This window comes from Physeter macrocephalus, chromosome 21 (genome assembly GCF_002837175.3).
Source record: "Physeter macrocephalus isolate SW-GA chromosome 21, ASM283717v5, whole genome shotgun sequence".
Classification (NCBI taxonomy): Eukaryota; Metazoa; Chordata; class Mammalia; order Artiodactyla; family Physeteridae; genus Physeter; species Physeter macrocephalus.
The window spans coordinates 63,320,895-63,335,964 of NC_041234.1; positions in this window are offsets into that span (position 1 = coordinate 63,320,895).

The window sequence follows — 15,070 nt, forward strand, 5'->3', positions numbered from 1 at the left end:
CAAAAAAAACACATGCACCGCAATGTTCATAGCAGCAGTATTTATAATAGCCTGTACATGAAAGCAACCTAAATGTCCACAGACAGAGGAATGGATAATGGAGATGTGGTACATATATGCAATGGAATATTACTCAGCTATAAAAATGAATGAAATTAAGTCATTTGTATAGATGTGGATGGACTTAGACAATGTCATACAGTGAAGTAAGCCAGAAAGAGAAAAGCAAATATAGTATAATAATGCATATACGTGGAATTTAGAAAAATGGTATAGATGATCTTATTTGCAAAGCAGAAATAGAGACACAGAGGTAAAGAAAAAATGTATGGATACCAAAGGAGAAAGGGGTGGGGTGGGTTGAATTGAGAGACTGGGAATGACACATATACATTATCGATAATATGTATAAAATAAGAAAAGGATGGGAACATACTGTATAGCACAGGAAACTCTACCTAATTCACTATGGTAACTTAAATAGGAGGGATGTCCAAACGAAAACGGATATCTGTATGTGTATGGCTGATTTATTTTGTTGTGCAGCGGAGGCTAACACAACATTGTAAAGCAACCATACTCCAATAAAAATTAATAAAAAAATAAAATTAAAAACCAAAAGTAACTAACACTATATAATTCTCACTAACTAAATGAATCATCTAATCAAGCTTTATAAGGCATTAAATTTAAAAAAATAACAAATATCAATAAAAATGAAATATATTGTTGAAAAATAAATTGTTATTGAGATTTTGTTATAGTCTAGTACATCATATTTTTTATTGAAGTATAATGGACTTGCAACATCATATTAATTTCAGGTGTACAGCATACAGACTCAATATTTTTATAGATTATACTCCATTTAAAAATCACCACTAAATAATACTTATATTTCCCTTTGCTGTATAATACATCCCTATAGCCTATCCATTTTATAAATGGTAGTTTGTCGCTCTCAATCTCCAATTCCCATCCCACCTCTCCACGCCTCCTTCTTTCCACTGATAACCACCAGTCTGTTATTTATACCTATGAGTCTATTTCTGTTTCAGCACATGGTGCCTTTTGATGAACATTCCATATTTACATGAAAAATATTTATATTCTGTTTTTTTCTGAAGTATAGAATTTTGAAAAAGTCATTTAAGTCAAGTTGGTTGAGTGTGTTGTTCAGATCTTCTATATTATTGGTGACTTTATCTACAGGCATACCTTGTTTTATTGAATTTAGCTTTTTTAAAATTAATTTTTATTGGAGTATAGTTGACTTACAATGCTGTGTTACTTTCTGCTGTACAGCAAAGTGAATCAGTTATACATATACATATATCCACTCTTTTTTAGATTCTTTTCCCAAAGAGATCATTAGAGAGTATTCAGTAGAGTTCCTTGTGCTATACAGTAGGTTCTTATTAGTTACCGATTTTATATATAGTAGTGTGTATATGTCAATCTCAATCACACAACTTATCCCTCCCCCTCCTTTCCCCCTTGGTAACCATAAGTTAGTTTTCTACATCTGTCACTCCATTTCTGTTTTGTAAATAGGTTCATTTGTAGCATTTTATTTTAGATTCCACGTATAAGCAATATCATATGATATTTGACTTTCTCTGTCTGACTTACCTCACTCAGTATGACAATCTCTAGTCCATCCATGATGCTGCAATTGGCATTACTTTCTTCTATTTTAAGGCTGAGTAATATTCCATTGTATATATGTACCACATCTTCTTTATCCATTTCTCCATCAAAGAACATTTAGGTTGCTTCCAAGTCCTGGCTATTGTAAATAGTGCTGGAATAAACATTGGGGTACATATATCTTTTTGAATTATGTTTTTCTCTGGTTATATGCCCAGGAGTGGGATTGCTGGAATACAGTAGCTCTATTTTTAGATTTTTTCTTTTTTTTTTCTTTTGCGGTACATGAGTCTCTCACTGTTGTGGCCTCTCCCATTGTGGAGCACAGGCTCTGGACATGCAGGCTCAGCAGCCATGGCTCACGGGCCCAGCCGCTCTGCGGCATGTGGGATCTTCCTGGACTGGGGCACGAACCCATGTCCCCCGCATTGGCAGGGGAACACTCAACCACTACGCCACCAGGGAAGCCCTATTTTTAGATTTTTAAGGAACCTCCATACTGTTCTCCATAGTGGTTGGACCGATTTACATTCCCACCAACAGTGTAGGAGACTTCCGTTTTCTCCACAACCTCTCCAATATTTATTGTTTGTAGATTTTTTGATGATGGCCATTCTGACTGGTGTGAGGTGATACTTCATTGTAGTTTTGATTTCCATTTCTCTAATAATTAGTGATGTTCAGCATCTTTTCATGTGCCTGTTGACCATCTGTATGTCTCCTTTGGAGAAATGTATATTTAGGTCCTCTGCCCATTTTTGATAAGGTTGTATGGAAACACAAAAGGCCACAAATACCCAGAGCAATCTTGAGAAAGAAAAAGGGAGCTGGAAGAATCAGGCTACTTGACCTCAGACTATACTACAAAGCTACAGTATTCAAAATGGTATGGTACTGGCACAAAACCAGAAAAAAAAACTCAATGGAACAGGTTAGAAAGTCCAGAGATAAACTCACGCACCTATGGTCAACTAATCTATGACAAAGGAGGCAAGAATATACAATGGAGAAAAGACAGACTCTTCAATAAGTGGTGCTGGGAAAACTGGACAGCTACATGTAAAAGTATGAAATTAGAACACTCCCTAACACCATACACAAAAATAAACTCAAAATGGATTGAAGACCTAAATGTAAGGTGGATATTATAAAACTCTTAGAGGAGATACTCAGAAGATGGTGGAAGAGTAAGACATGGAGATCACCTTCCTCCTCACAGATGCATTAGAAATTCATCTACACGTGGAACTGCTCCTATAGAACACACACTGAATGCTGGCAGAAGACCTCAGACCTCCCAAAAGGCGAGACACTGCCCACGTACCTGGGTAGGGCAACAGAAAAAAGAAAAAAACAGAGATAAAAGAATAGGGATGGGACCTGCAACAGTGGGAGGGAGCAGTGAAGGAGGAAAGGTTTCCACACACTAGGAAGCCCCTTCACGGGTGTAGACTGCAGGTGGAAGAGGGAGGAAGCTTCGGAGCCACAGAGGAGAGTGCAACAACGGGGTGCAGAGGGCAAAGTGGAGACATCCTGCACCGAGAAGCAGTGCCGACCAGCATTCACTAGCCCAAGAAGCTTGCATGCTCACCCACCGGAGTGGGTGGGGGCTGGGAGCTGAGTCTCGGGCTTCTGTTGGATGGCAGGGAGAGGACTGGGGTTGGCAGTGTGAACACAGCCTGAAGGGGGCTAGCGGGAGGGAATCTGGGATAAAGTATGGATCTTCCGAAGAGGCAAGAAGCTTTTTCTTCCCTCTTTGTTTCCTGGGGCGCAAGGAAAGGGGATTAAGAGGGCTGCTTAAAGGAGCTACAGAGGTGGGTGTGAGCCGCCTCTATCAGCACAGACTACAGAGACAGGCATGAGATGCTAAGGATGCTGCTGCAGCCACCAAAACACCTGTGTGCGAGCACAGGTAATGATCCAAACCTAGCCTCCTGGGAGCCTGTGCAGCCTGCCACTGCCAGGGTCCCGTGATCCAGGGACAACTTCCCCGGGAGAATGCACAGGGTGCATCAGGCTGGTGCAATGTCATACTGTCCTCTGCCGCCACAGGCTCACCCCGCATCCGTACCCCTCACCCCCTCCGTCGTGAGTGAGCCAGATCCGCTAAATCAGCTGCTCCTTTAACCTCAACCTGTCTGAGCAAAGAACAGACACCCTCAGGAGACCTACACACAGAGGTGGGGCCAAATCCAAAGCTGAACCCCGGGAGCTGTGAGAACAAAGAACAGAAAGGAAATTTCTCCCAGCAGCCTCAGAAGCAGCAGATTAAAGCTCCACAATCAACTTGATGTACACTGCATCTGTGGAATACCTGAATAGACAATGAATCATCCCAAATTGAGGAGATGGACTTGGGGAGCAAGATATATTATTTTTTCCCCTTTTCCTCTTTTTGTGAGTGTGTATGTGTAGGATTCTGTGTGAGATTTTGTCTGTATAGCTTTGCTTTCACCATTTGTCCTAGGGTTCTGTCTGTCCTTTTTTTTAAATTTTCTACTTAAAAATATTTCTTAATAATTATTTTTTATTTTAATAACTTTATTTTATTTTACATTAGTTTTTTTATCCTGTTTCTTTCTTTCTTTCTATTTTTTCTCCCTTTTCTTCTGAGCCATGTGGATCGAAGGCTCTTGGTGCTCCTGCCAGGCATCAGGGTGGTGCCTCTGAGGTGGGAGAGTCAAATTCAGGACACTGGTCCACAAGACAACTCCCAGCACCACATAATACCAAATGGCGAAAATCTCCCAGAGACATCCATCTCAACACCAAGACTCAGCTCCACTCAATGACCAGCAAGCTACAGTACTGGACACCCTATGCCAAAAAACTAGCAAGACAGGTACACAACCACACCCATTAGCAGAGATGCTGCCTGAAATCATAATAAGGCCACAGACACCCCAAAACACACACACACATTTGGACCTGCCCACTAGAAACACAAGACCCAGGCTCATCCATGACAACACAGGCACCACTCCCCTTCACCAGGAAGCCTACACAACCCACTGAACCAACCTTAGCCACTGGGGACAGACACCAAAAACAATGGGAACTACGAACCTGCAGTCTGCGAAAAGGAGACCCCAAACACAGTAAGATAAGCAAAATGAGAAGACATAAAAACACACAACAGATGAAGGAGCAAGTTAAAACACACGAGACCTAACAAAGGAAGAGGAAATAGGCAGTCTACCTGAAAAAGAATTCAGATTAATGATAGTAAAGATGATCCAAAACCTTGGAAATAGAAGAGAGAAAATGCAAGAAACATTTAACAAAGACCTGGAAGAACTAAGGAGGAAACAAGCAAAAATGAACAACACAATAAATGAAATTAAAAATACTATGGAAGGGATCAATAGCAGAAAAAGTGAGGCAGAAGAATGGATAAGTGACCCAGAAGATAAAATATTGGAAATAACTACTGCAGAGCAGAATAAACGAAAAAGAAAAAAAAAAGAACTGAGGACAGTCTCAGAGACCTCTGGGACAACATTAAACTCACCAACATTCGAACTATAGGGGTTACAGAAGAAGAAGAGAAAAAAAAGGGACTGAAAAAACATTTGAGGAGATAAGGGAAGTTGAAAACTTCCCTTCAAAGGGGAAATCAAAAAGTACCTAGAAATAAATGACAATGGAGACACAATGACCCAAAACCTATGGGATGCAACAAAAGCAGTTCTAAGAGTGAAGTTTATAGCAATACAATCCTACCTCAAGAAACAGGAAACATCCCAAATAAACCATCTAATCTTGCACCTACAGCAATTAGAGAATGAAAAACAAACAAACAAAAAACCCAAAGTCAGCAGAAGGAAAGAAATCATAAAGATCAGATCAGAAATAAATGAAAAGGAAATGAAGGAAACAATAGCAAAGATCAATAAAACTAAAAGCTGGTTCTTTGAGAAGATAAACAAAATTGATAAACCATTAGCCAGACTCATCAAGAAAAAAAGGGAGAAGATTCTAATCAATAGAATTAGAAAGGGAAAAGGAGAAGTAACAACAGACACTGCAGAAGTACAAAGGATCATGAGAGATTACTACAAGCAACTCTACATCAATAAAATGGAAAACCTGGAAGAAATGGACAAATTCTTAGAAATGCACAGCCTGCTGAGACTAAACCAGGAAGAAATAGAATATATGAAGAGACCAATCAGAAGCACTGAAATTGAAACTGTGATTAAAAATCTTCCAACAAAGCAAAACCCAGGACCATATGGCTTCACAGGTGAATTTTATCAAACATTTGGAGAAGAGCTAACACCTATCCTTCTCAAACTCTTCCAAAATATAGCAGAAGGAGGATCACTTCCAAACTCATTCTACGAGGCCACCATCACCCTGATACCAAAACGAGACAAAGATATCACAAAGAAAGAAAACTACAGGCCAATATCACTGATGAACATAGAGGTAAAAATCCTCAACAAGATACTGGCAAACAGAATCCAACAGCACATTAAAGGATCATACACCATGATCAAGTGTGGATTATTCCAAGAATGCAAGGATTCTTCAATATAAACAAATCAATCACCATGATACACCATATTAAAAAATTGAAGGAGAAAAACCGTATGATCAACTCAATAAATGCAGAGAATGCTTTCAACACAACTCAACACCCATTTATGATAAAAATCTTGCAGAAAGTAGGCATAGAGGGAACTTTCCTCAACATAATAAAGGCCATATATGACAAACCCACCCCCAACATTGTCCTCAATGGTGAAAAACTGAAACCATTTCCACTAAGATCAGGAAAAAGACAAGTTTGTCCACTTTCAACACTATTATTCAACATAGTTTTGGAAATTTTAGCCACAGCAATCAGAGAAGAAAAAAAATAAAAGTATCCAAACCGGAAAAGAAGAAGTAAATCTGTCACTGTTTGCAGATGACATGATACTATACATAGAGAATCCTAACGATGCTACCAGAAAACTACTAGAGCTAATCAATGAATTTGGTAAAGTAGCAGAATACAAACTTAATTCACAGAAATCTTTGGCATTCCTATACACTAATGATGAAAAATCTGAAAGTGAAATTAAGAAAACACTCCCATTTACCACTGCAACAAAAATAATAAAATATCTAGGAATAAACCTACCTAATGAGACAAAAGACCTGTATGCAGAAAATTGTAAGACACTGATGGGAGAAATTAAAGATGATACAAACAGATGGAGAGATATACCATGTTCTTGTATTGGAATAATCAACATTGTGAAAATGACTCTACTACCACAACAATGTACAGATTCAATGCAATTCGTATGAAACTACCACTGGCATTTTTCACAGATCTAGAACAAAAAATTTAACAATTTGTATGGAAACACAAAAGACCCTGAATAGCCAAAGCAAACTTGAGAATGAAAAATGGAGCTGGAGGAATCAGGCTCCCTGACTTCAGACAATATTACAAAGCTACCGTAATCAAGACTGTATGATACTGGCACAAAAACAGAAATATAGATCAATGGAACAGGATAGAAAGCTCAGAGGTAAACCCACACACATATGGTCACCATATCTTTGATAAAGGAGGCAAGAATATACAGTGGAGAAAAGACAGCCTCTTCAATAAGTAGTGCTGGGAAAACTAGACCGGTACATGTAAAAATATGAAATTAGTACACACCCTAACACCATATACAAAAATAAACTTAAAATGGATTAAAGACCTAAATGTAAGTCCAGACACTATCAAACTCTCAGAGGAAAACATAGGCAGAACACTCTATGACATAAATCACAGAAAGATCCTTTCTGACCCACCGCCTAGAGAAATGGAAATAAAAACAAAAATAAACAAATGGGACCTAATGAAGCTTAAAAGCTTTTGCACAGCAAAGGAAACCTTAAAAAAGACCAAAAGACAACCCTCAGAATGGGAGAAAATATTTGCAATTGAAGTAACTGACAAAGGATTAATCTCCAAAATTTACAAGCAGCTCAGGCAGCTGAATAGCAAAAAAAAAAAAACAAAGAAAAACCCAATCCAAAAATGGGCAGAAGACCTAAATAGACATTTCTCCAAAGAAGATATATAGATTGCCAACAAACTCATGAAAGAATGCTCAACATCATTAATCATTAGAGAAATTCAAATTAAACCTACAATGATATCTCATCTCACACTGGTCAGAATGCCCATCATCAAAAAAATCTACAAACAATAAACGCTGGAGAGGGTGTGGAGAAAAGGGAACACTCTTGCACTGCTGTTGGGAATGTAAATTGATACAGCCACTATGGAGAGCAGTATGGAAGTTCCTTAAAAAACTAAAATTAGAAGTACCATACGACCCAGCAATCCCACTACTGGGCATATACCCTGAGGAAACCGTAATTCAAAAAGAGTCATGTACCAAAATGTTCATTGCAGCTCTATTTACAATAACCAGGACATGGAAGCAACCTAAGTGTCCATCATCGGATGAATGGATAAAGAAGATATGGCACATATATATAATGCCATATTACTCAGCCATAAAAGTAAACGAAATTGAGTTATTTGTAGTGAGATGGATGGACCTAGAGTCTGTCATACAGAGTGAAGTAAGTCAGAAAGAGTAAAACAGATACAGTATGCTAACACATATGTATGGAATCTAAGAAAAAAAAAACCCAAAAGGTCATGAAAAACCTAGGGGTAAGACGGGAATAAGACACAGACCTACTAGAGCATGGACTTGAGGATATGGGGAGGGGGAAGGGTAAGCTGTGACAAAGTGAGAGAGTGGCATGGACATATATACACTACCAAACTTAGAATAGATAGCTAGTGGGAAGCAGCCGCATAGCACAGGGAGATCAGCTCGGTGGTTTATGACCACCTAGAGGGGTGGTATTGGGAGGGTGGGAGTGAGGGAGACGCAAGAGGGAAGAGAAATGGGAACACATGTATATGTATAACTCATTCACTTTGTTATAAAGCAGAAACTAACACACCATTGTAAAGCAATTATACTCCAATAAAGATGCCAAAAAAAAAGAAAAAAAACCTCTTAGAGGAAAACGTAGGCAGAACACTCTCTGGCCTAAATTGCACCAAGATCTTTTTTGACCCACCTCTTAGAGTAATGAAAATAAAAAGAAAAATAAACAAATGGGACCTAATTAAACTTAAAAACTTTGCACAGCAAAGGGATCCATAAACAAGACAACCCACAGAATGTATTTGTTTTGGGTGACACAAACTGTGCCCATATAAGATGGCCAACTTAACTGAAAAATGTGTTTGTTCTTACTGCTCCACCAGCTGGCCACTCCTCCATTTCTCTCGCTCTCCTCAGCCTGATATGATTGGGTTTAATTCTGTAATGTTGCCTATGTTTTCTTAATTTCCGATTAATCTCTTGTATCTGGGATTTTTTTCTGCCTTCTTTTAGGTTAAATGAATATTTTTAGAATTACAATTTATCTCCTCCATTGACTTTTGAGATATTCCTGTTTCTTTATTATTTGTTTACTACTTGTTTTAGAAATTGGAACATAGTCATACCCATTTTTTTATGTATTGTCTAAGGCTGATTTCATGCTTCAATGGCAGAGTTTATGAATTCCAACAGAGACTTTATGGCCTGAAAACCTAAAATACTTACTATCTGGCTTTTGTGAGTGAATTGCATCCATCCAAATTTCATACGTTGAAGCCCTAACCTCTAATGCCTCAAAATATGACAGTGTTATGAGGTAGGGCCTTTAAAGAAGTGATTAATTTAAAATAAAACCAGTAAGTTGTGCCCTAATCCAATCTAACTGGTGTTCTTATAATACGAGGAAATCTGAACACAGAGAGACACTGTAGTGTTCAAAAGATATTGGTATTGGAATAAAGACAGTTATAGAGACCAATGGAATAGAGGAGAAAGTCCAGAAATCACTTTGCATATGTGATCAAATGATTTTTGAGTAGGGTACCAAGACCCTTTAATGGGGAAAGTGCCGTCTTTTTAACAAATAGTGCTGGGAAAAGTGAATATCACAGCAAAACAATGACATTTTACCATACTTTACACCATATGTAAAAATTAAATCAAAATGGGTCCAAAATCTAAACACATGAGCTAAAACTATAAAAAATACAGTATGACCCCTACATATGAACAAGTTCTGTTCCAAGAGTGCATTCATAAGTCCAATTTGTTCATAAGTCTGATGAAGTTGGCCTAGGTACCTAACTAACACAATCGGCTATATAGTATTGTACTAGGTTTAAAATACTTTTCACAAAAAAATATTACATAAAAAACAAACAAAAACAAAAAATAAAATATTTTTAATCTTACAGTACAGTACCTTGAAAAGTACAGTAGTACAGTACAACAGCTGGCATACAGGGGCTGGCATCAAGTGAACAGGCAAGAAGAGTTACTGACTGGAGGAGGAAGAAGAGGTGGGAGATGGTAGAGCTGAAGGATCATCAGCAATAGGAGACAGGGCAAGCTGCAATTTCACTCATGCCTGACGTTGATGGCACAGGTTCTTGTTCCTTGCTGGAACCAGGTGCACGTTTGCATCTTTGAAAGTTCACAACTTGAAGTTTCGTATGTAGGGGGCTTACTTTATAGGAAAAGAAAAGTCTTCATAATATTGGATTTGGCAAGGATTTCTAAGATGTGACACCAAAAGATCAGGCACCAAAGACAAAATAGATAAATTGGACCTCATCAAATTATAAAACTTTTTGCATCAAAGACACTAGCACAAGAGTGAAAAAGCATCACACAAATGAGAGAAAATATTTGCAAATCATATATCTGTTAGGGGATTGATTTACAGAATATATAAAGGCATCCTAGCACTCAATAATAACAACAAAAAAAAACCCATAAATCTCCGTTGGAAAATGAGCAAAGGACTTGAATAGGTATTTCTCCAAGGAAGATATGCAAATATTCAAAAATCATATGAAAGTATATTTGAGTAATCATTAGGAAATGAAATCAATAGCACAATGAACTGTCACTTCACACCATTTAGGATGGCTGTTATAAAGAAGAAGAAGAAGAAGAAGAAGAAGAAGAAGAAGAAGAAGAAGAAGAAGAAGAAGAAGAAGAAGAAGAAGAAGAAGAAGAGGAGGAAGGGGGAGGAGGAAAGTATTGGCATGGATATGTAGAAATTTAAACCTTGTTGATAAGAGTGTAAAATGGCACAGCCACATTGGAAGACAGTATGGTGGTTCCTTAAAAATTTAAATGTAGAATTACCATATGATCCACATATTTCACTTCTGGTATATACCCAAAGTAATTAAAAGCAGGGACCTGAGCACATATATGTACACCAATACTCATAGCAGTATTATTTATAATAGCCAAAGGGTGAAAATAACACAAATGTACATCAAGTACATCAAAGGATACACTGATAATTAAAATGTGATATATTCATATAATGAAATAATATTCAACTTTAAAATAGAATGAAATTCTGATACATGCTACAACATGAATGAATCTTGAAAACATTTAGTGAAATAAGCCAGATAAAGAAGGACAAATATTGCATGATTCCACTAACACGAGTTACCTAAAATAATCAAATTCATAGAGAAAGCAATTAGAATAATGGTTACCAGGAACTGGAGGGAGGGTGGAATGGGCTATCATTGTTTAATGAACACAGAGTTTCAATTTTGAAAGGTGAAGAGATCTAGAGAAGGATAATAGTGATAGTTGCACAATAATGTAAATATCCTTAATGCCACTGAATTGTACACTTTATATTATGTGTATTTTATCATCATAAAAAGATAATGCAATAGAAAGAAAGCATCATTTAATGTGGAAAGTTCCAGAAAGAGATGAGAAATAAAGTTGATCAAGTGAAATTTCTTTGGAATGAAAGCTATATGAATATGAATAGAAGAGAAGTAGGAAACATGAACAAAGCAGGAGGAGTTTTTTTTTTTTTTAAATAAGTAGGTGAGGGAGCTCACATCAATCATGTTGTATGAAAAAGACAAGTTTTCTGTTTACTATGAAGGGAGCATTGATGTTGTTGAATATGAAGGGAGCAGGGATGGAGCCTGGGTTTGTACTTGGAAAAAGGATGGCTGTAGGGTATGTCTTAGAAGAGATTTTCTAAATAATTTATATATACCCAGATATGTATATATTTGTTCCTTTCCTTAACACAATTCAACAGTAACATGTCATGGATGGTTTATTAGAGACCAGCAGAAGCATTTCAGATAATCTTATTAGAAATCTGAACATACCTGTAAAAAGAAATAGTTTGTATTTCAATAATCCAATATTCCAGCAGAGGGATATCTTGAGTTAAAAATTAACACAGCAGCATTGGAAGTAAAAGAAATAATCTGTTTCTTCCCCTTCAAAAGCCAGTATTATACTACAATGACAAAAAATTATAGCTTTATTAAATGTACTTAATATGGTCTATGGCCATTGATGCCTAACTTTTCAAAATATAAATAGTTTTAACCCTTGGGACTTACCAGCTACACATTAGTAAGTTCATTGGCACTTGGATATAAGCTGTTAGAGCTCTTATTTTTTTCTATTTAGGTACAAAATCCAATGTTTATCACTTTTTTAATACAATTTATGCCTTTTTTACCCTCTAAGCAGTCCCAAATTAAACAAATGAGAGCATTTGATAATAATCGGTATATTTAAACCTTTGTCCTTCTCCATACCATCATTCAACTTTTAATAGTTTCTCCTTCTTTACTGAAAAAAAATTCTTGCCACCTATAAATAGAAGTTTTAAATTAGAGCTTTCCACATTCTGGGACACTAGTTGCATTATTTTATTAGTTGTTTTATTTTTAAAGATGCTTCTTATTATTTTTTCAATAGAAATTATGTGAATGAATAAAATACAGCAATTAACTTATTACAGAGTTGTGCTTGCAACAGTAAAATATTTTATACAATCAACAAATTACAAGTAAAAATCACAAAATCAAAATATAAATTCTCGCACATCTTTGGTTTCAACAACATATATGATAATTAATTGACATTTTCAGCTTTGATCATTGTCACAACCATTCGCCCAGTCTTGGAACATTATTTCTTAAATTCAAGAAATATATATTGAGTGTTTATTATGCTTAAGACATTATGTTCTAAGTTCTGAGTATAGAGCTGTTAAGAAAAGTAGACAAAATATCCCTGCTCTCAAGAAGTTTACATAACTCTCTTTAAGTTCTTCAAGGGTATGCAGAATTGCCACTACCAGGTGCTCCTGAAAGTGAGCATAACGAGGGACAAAATTAGGAAGAATTTGTCCAGTATATTTAACAATCAGACCAGATGCCTTCTCTCACTCTGTGAAGGAAACTGCCCTCATTCACTCAGCAGGAGACTGGAGATTTACACTTTGGAGAGGGTAAAACAGAGTGTCTTTAGACTAGGATGGTGCACAAGGCAGAGCTAAAGATGAGAGTGGTGTACTGGAAATGAGAAATGGGAAAATTAAGTGAAAACTTATATACCCATCTTTAGGATACTGACCGTCAGGCCTATGTTCTTTAAGCAGAAAACTGGAAGAGACTTATATTAGGAAACAGATCAGCCCAAAATAAAAGATTTAAAGATACTGATGATAGGTGTTTCCCCAGCCAAGTGGCATTATAAGGAAGCTCACACTTGATGAAATACAGTTGATATAAAATTGAGTAATCTCCTAGAAATATGAACAAAATGACAATGAGGTAACATGAACAAAAGAAAACCTAAGAAAAATAGAAGTCTCTTCTATAATGGTCAATGTTTGAGAAAAAACAATTCCAGAAAGAAAGAACAAGGAAAATGAAGGGTTGGAAATTCTCAAAGAAACAATTGAATGAAAATTTCCCAGAACTCAATGAAGAAGTTAAATTTCAAATTGAAAAGCTTACTGAATAATCAGTAAGCAATGAATGATGATGGTTTCACACAAAGAACAGTAACCATAAAATTTAGGAACACTTGGAGCAAAGACACCTTAAGCAGTTTTAGGGAAGAAGTGTATCATTTACTTTAAATTCATTAACTTGACAAATACTGTTTGCAACGTGCTGTTAACACTGTGTTAGATACTGGAGATGTATCTTTCCCCATATTTGTGGGAATTTAGATTGTATCCCTTTTTTTCATAATACATTATTCCTTGTTCCCGAATGTATTCTGGTAGGGAATGCATAGTTAGTGAAAGCCACAGAGGTGGAGGAATTGAGACAGAATCCAAATAGCAGTGAGTTAGGAGTCAGAGGTGAAGAAATGGAATTAAATGTCATAGACAACACTTTCAAGCAGTGTAGTTATGAAGTGAAAAGAAAGATAAGGGTGAGAGCTGGACACAGATTTGGGTCGAAGGTAGAACTTATTTTTAAATGAGAAAGACACGAGCATGTTTTGAATTTTGGTAAGAGGTGTCAAAAGGGAGTGGTTGAATATATAGGAAAGCTAATGACTAACTGATCCTGAAAAACATGATAAAGAATAAGCTTCTGGAGTAGTCAAGATGGCGGAGGAGTAGGAGGACATGGAGTTCTTCTCTCTCACAAAAGCATCAAGAATACATCTATGAATGAAACAATTCTCACAGAGCACCAGCTGAAGGCTAGCAGAGGATCTCAGACACCTAAAAGGACAAGAAAGTTCCCTGTGTGACTAGGTAGGATGAAAGAAAGAAGAAGAGAAGAGGAAGAGGAGAGGAAGCAGGAAGTGACCTGTGCCTCTGGAGGAGAGCTTAAGGAGAGTAGAGGTTCCTGTATCCAGGGAAACACCATCACCAGTGTGGAGATCAGTTGGAACAGAAGGGGAGCTTTAGGGACTATCAGAGGAGAACTCAGCAACTGATCTGTGGCAGACAGGACAGAGTGAGACCTGCATAGATGGTCTGTGCCACATCCCTGCAAGTCCCAGCCTGAGACATGTGTCTGCCAGGGTGGAAGGGGACTGGATGCTGGAATGTGGGATTTAGAGAACAAGCCCAAGGAGAGGACTTGTGTTGGCTGAGAGGAGACAGTCTGAGGGGACAGGAGTAAGGAAATCCACAACCAGGAATATTTGTGGAGTAAATCTGGGCTGCCATAGAAGTGAAGTGTCATTGTTGAGTGACATGTAAGGGGCAGAGTTGCCATTGCAGCCTCTCTCCCCACACTCTGGCTGCTGCCTCCCCACGCACTGGAAAGGGCTCCCACCAGGCCAGATTTCTTGCACTCATGGCCACCAACTCCCCTGCATGCACTGTCCCCACTGGGGTGAGCTCCCTCATGCCTGCGGCAACTAGCTACACCAAAAATCCATCCTTGTGGTCACTGCCTCCTCTGAACCCTGTCTTCACGGCTGTGGGCACACTCATGACCCTGGCCACCACAGCCTCTGTGCCCCCTCCTCACCGGGCAGACTCATGTGCTCTGGGGTAGCCTCAG